The sequence below is a fragment of the Gymnogyps californianus genome, chromosome 5 (assembly GCF_018139145.2).
Source record: "Gymnogyps californianus isolate 813 chromosome 5, ASM1813914v2, whole genome shotgun sequence".
In the NCBI taxonomy this organism is placed as follows: Eukaryota; Metazoa; Chordata; class Aves; order Accipitriformes; family Cathartidae; genus Gymnogyps; species Gymnogyps californianus.
Window position 1 is genome coordinate 43,290,220 of NC_059475.1, and position 5,160 is coordinate 43,295,379.

The window sequence follows — 5,160 nt, forward strand, 5'->3', positions numbered from 1 at the left end:
AGTGGACATCTTTTATGTTGTTTTGCTCTTTGGTTTTCTGGTCTTGTTGGAATTGCTGATATACCAAATGCTAAAGGGAAATCTATTTAAGTTTTCAGAAAGCCTAAATCTTTTTCAAGACCTTTGACCTGACTTTTCTTTTGAATTTTGAGAGTTTGTATGTATAGATTTTGTTGTTTGTTTTTTACAATTTTTTTCTTTAATATTTTATGGAAGCGCTATTCTGCGCTGTTTATAATTCAAATGTAAGCACTGTTAAGAACCTCTTAGCTATTGATGTGCTTGAAATCATTTGTATTTAGGGCATGCTGGGCACCCTAAACTGTTTCCGTGGTTCACCCCTTTCCTCTTTCCTCTCCTGTATTCTGCACCTCTCTAGCTGCAATTGATTATTTCTAAAGCTCTTTCTAATCTGATCTCCTCGGGTGCAGAACTTTCCTTTATACAGCCCTACAGTTCGGAATGACACTTGGTGAGTGAGGCTTCTTTATTCAGAATAAACATCACTCATATCAACATGACAGGTAATAAGCATAGCAGTATGGGTTAGTGATCAAATAACCGGGATCTACGTGTTCCGCTACCAGAAGTCCATGAAACTGAGCTATGGCTTTCCTTTTTGCATGTAATCATGTCTGTGTGTGCGATTGGAAAGGTATGAGGTTGGTCTTTTTTTAATAATTGGTTAATTGTTTCATGCCTAGACAAATCATATTTGGTACATGCTATATATCTTTTTAATATATGAACAGTTAATGGTTTGCTCGCTCCATCATAAAATGTAAGAGGTGTCTTCAACAGATCTTAGTCCTTTGAAGTACAGACGTCGTTAGTCTGTTGCCCATCTGTTTTATCTTTTACACTGCTACAGTAAAGCTTTTCAAGCCTCGGTAGCATTGTTTTAGCCTGCAAATAGGATTAAGATCTGCAGAGTGCTGAAAGGAAAGATGTTGGGCATACTGTTTATTCCTTGAGATACAATATGTGAAAAGGGAAGTAAAGGAAGAGTAACAGGCATTGAGTGACAAAAATAACTTTCTGTATATGTATAGAAAAGGCTTCTATGTCAATAGTTATGTTTCAGAGGAGATGCAGTTTGTTTTTTGCCAATCACACAGAGCAAGCTGATCTGTTCATCTTTCCCATAATGAAGTATCTGGTACATTTTACTTGAAATGCAATTGATTTAACCTGACAACACTTAATGCATAAATATCACGTGGAATTTAGCTTAGGTATCTTCTAACAAGGAGCTCTTAAACTTTCCAAATACACTTGGATTTTGGCACTTTGTTGCACTGTGTTTGTTTTAAAACTATAAAAATTGGCTATTTATAGTCCATGGAACATCTTGTTTTGTATTTGTAAGCCAAGGCCTGCATAACTAGCTCACCACCCCCATCAAGTGGCAAGTGACGATTAAGCACTACAATTTTCACTCGTTTTGAAAACCTATGCTGTCTTCCACCAACGAGTTCAGTTTGTTCTGGGTGGGGTGGGTTGTTTGTTTTTGGGTTTTTTTCTTTGAAGTGGAAAGAAAAAAAACAGAGTTTGGCTTTTACCAAAAGAGAGAAGTACTAATACTGCTCCCAGTCTCCTAGAGAAATTCTTCAGTTATTACTGAGGGAAGAGCTGCCTTTTTTGCCTTTTTTTTTTTGAGGGCAAGGGGAGGAGGAAGGGAGAAAACGTGTTCAATAGACCTCGCATTTAAATAGCTAAAATCTTCAGTGCTTTTATCCATACCAGGTTTGTTGGACCCTTTCACTGTTCCTTGTGGTAGCTAAATGGGACATGCTTGCTTCTGTTTCTGCACGACAGCCCTGTCCAAACACCCTTTTACAAGCGGCCAAGTCAGCTCTGTTCTAAGGGCACTTGATTGTTCCTAAGGAAGTTTTTTACAAGGCCCTTCTCAGTCAGGGGCATGGCTACTGTTGGAATTAAGACCAAGTAGCCCTTATTTTTACCTCGGGTACCTAAGGTACCTCAGGTCTCTCAGCATGCTTTGGGTGATGTATGCTTCCATGTAGCACGGTATCTGCCCGGTGTCTGGAAATACTTCAGTGTTTCTGCAGCATATGTGTAGGTCAGCTGCATGGTACATCTGCAGTAAATCAGCATGGGATTTGCAGTCTACGATTTAATCAAAAGCACAGCATGTATTCAGTAAGCCTGATATTTCCTGGAAATGCCAGCCTAACTGTACTTGCATGGCATTGTGTATGCTTTTATTTCCTTGTATGGAAAATCTGGTCTTGACAGAACAGATGTGACTTCCGACATTTAAGACTCATTTCTGTTTTTTCTGGAACTGCCAGACTGGAAAGGCGAAAAGTGATGTGCTGAGCTGACTCCTGTTTCAGTGTGCTGGCTCCTGTAGACCTCATGTCTAGAATCTAACCTTCCCAGATGTTGTATGAAGAGTTTGAATGCTGAAACTAAGCTTGAAAGATTTGCTAGCAGGCAGAGGACCTGAGGTTAGGTGCAGTGCTGAATGCAATGTTGAAAGGAAGAAATTCCTACTCCAGAATAAAGATTGGAGGGGTAAATGGAATAAATGAAGTGATGAAGTGTGTGTCAAACACCAGCATTTAAAAAAAAAAAAAAAGAAAAGGTAAGATGAGTAACTTAGCCCTAGTTACCCTGGGCACTGACAGAGGCAATTTCTGATAAGAAAAAATACTGTGTGATTTTGTAAGTAAGGATTGTTTCACATGGCAACGGGTTCAAAAAAAGGCTCCGTACGTAAACTTTATATTTGGCATTTTCAAGCTTTAAAAGTGTCAATATTACTCTTTCAGTATGGTTTGTGTGTATGCAAGAATATAAATGTGTAGGACTCGGGCCATTTAGTAAGGCGGTAATCTCCAAATTCTCCTAAACCAGTGTTTTCAGATGTTTTAATTACAGACATTATTTTTATTTTAAGATCTGACTTGCTAGATTTTTTGGAGATCTGGGTTATGTTTTTGAAGATGGTAATTTCTTTGAACCATAGAAAAATACGGAAACACCCAGTGTTTAAGAGGTGGTTAGCAGCAGTAGAACTTGTATCCTTTTTTAGCGTGTCAGTTCAGTAGGAAAATCTTCTGACAATCACCACTGTCTCCACGAATAGAAGCAAGCTGGAATAGGGCAACACAAATGAAAATAAGCTGCATTATTTCTTTGAACAGGGCAACGTTAGTGGATCCTCCTTTTCCTATAAGCAAAATCAATCTGAATCAGTTGGCATGACTAGGAATATTAAATCTGCCTTCCCTCCATGGACATGGGGTGTGTGGTGGGGATAGCCTTGCTCCTGTGCTCTGGAGACCCGTGTTACTGAAAGCCTGCAGGTGGCAGTAAATTTATGCTGAAGTTACTTAATCGTAGTTTTAGAATTTTCTGTCTAGGTCCTGTTAGGTTTTTTTTACTCAGTTTCTTTTAGTTTTAGAAGTACTACAACTGGTTTTAATCCTAATGCATACTAATTAAGGGATATTTGGAAAGAACAGATAGTACCCGGAGTTCTAAAGAAGGATTATCTTTTGCTACTGTATCGTGAAAGAAAATTGCTATGTAAAGGCTTAGGAAGGAACAGAAATGGATTAGATGCTTTGTAGTTGCTATAGAAACAAAATATGTAACTAAACAAAATGAAATATAATACAACTCTTACACTGATGAAAGTACTTAGGAAAGGTTGGACAATGAATGTTTTATATTGCAACACCAAACCGAGAAGTAAACAGAGATTTCAGGTTTATTTTTCTAACGCAATTTTCACCTACTGCATTTTTTTGTGCTTGGTTAACTAAAACCAAAAATGTTTTCTTTCCTAAGGTGAATCTATAAAAAGGAATGTCAATAATAATAAGCAGTAAGTAATGCAGTGAGGATTTGCATCAATACTGTTGCAAATTAATAATATTAGTATTATGTGATACTAATGATACGATGAAATGAATACAAATCTTAAGTACATGCTTTTTTGGGAAAAAAACCACACTCTTTTATGAGTATGAACTGTTTAATTACACTTGCTTTAAAATAAGTTTTAACAGATCACATCAATGTTTCTTATTCTATAAAAGTATATGAACGGTTTCATACCGCTGCTCTATAGCTAATAAAGACAATTTCATAACAAAAAATATATGTCAAAAGAAATTCCTTTAATCAGAGAGTAAGTGCTGCGGGTTTAGGATGCATTCCAAATGAGCTAGCAGTTAGTGCCAGCTGCCAGAAGAGGGCACTTTGAGGTTTCTCAAGAAATGCTATTTACTTCTAAAGTTTAACTCGAGTTCTCAGAATTTTCTTTTTCTTTCTCGTATCATAAAATTTCACTGTTTAAAGTTCAGAACTGTAGCGGTGATTGTTACTTCTCTTTGTTAGCTTAACTCTGAAGGTGACCACATTCTGCTATTTGTGAATTGAGGAGGCACATTTCCATGGAAGGATCTCTTATTTAGCACGTCTCAATGTGTGGCCATGGGAGGTGGATGGAAATTGGCTGGCTTTGTATTTTACGCCCCACCCCCACCCCCCAATTATATATAGAGAGAGAGAATGATGGTATATGATTCTTGCCTTTATTGGTCAGAGTGAAGGAAAGGAAGGAAGATTAAAAGAAATTCTGCACTCAGTTCAATGTATGATTTCAAGTTCATGTGATTATGACAAAGCATGGCTAAAATATCAGAATCTACCCTATGCAGGCAATGTTTACCTTGGAAGTGCTTTATGTGGTACATCTGCACTTGCTTGCCAGGCTTCTATGTGCAATGAATCTGTTTTAGCCTTTCTTACAATCCTGATGAGCTCATTGCCTGCCTTGATTTAGCACGCCTGTTCCCAGGGCTCTGCACCTCTGGGTGGAAACAAACAGTAGGAAATGTCGAAAGGGGACACAGAAAGCCAGCTCTGCTGCAGAGGCAACGTGTGTCCAGTATACCTGCTCGCTCAAGACCAAAAGGGAAATAGAGGAAAAAAAAGAGGGAGAAAAAGATTGAATACTTGGAATTCTCTGGGATAGGAATTAATTTCAGATCTATCTGCCTGCCTGCCTTTTAGTCTCCCAGCAACCAGTTGCTTCATCCTCAGCTGCGTGTGTCCTGTTGTGTTTGGCTATATTTGCATTGATTTCTAAAGCATCTTAAGCATTAGTCCAGGTAACCAACC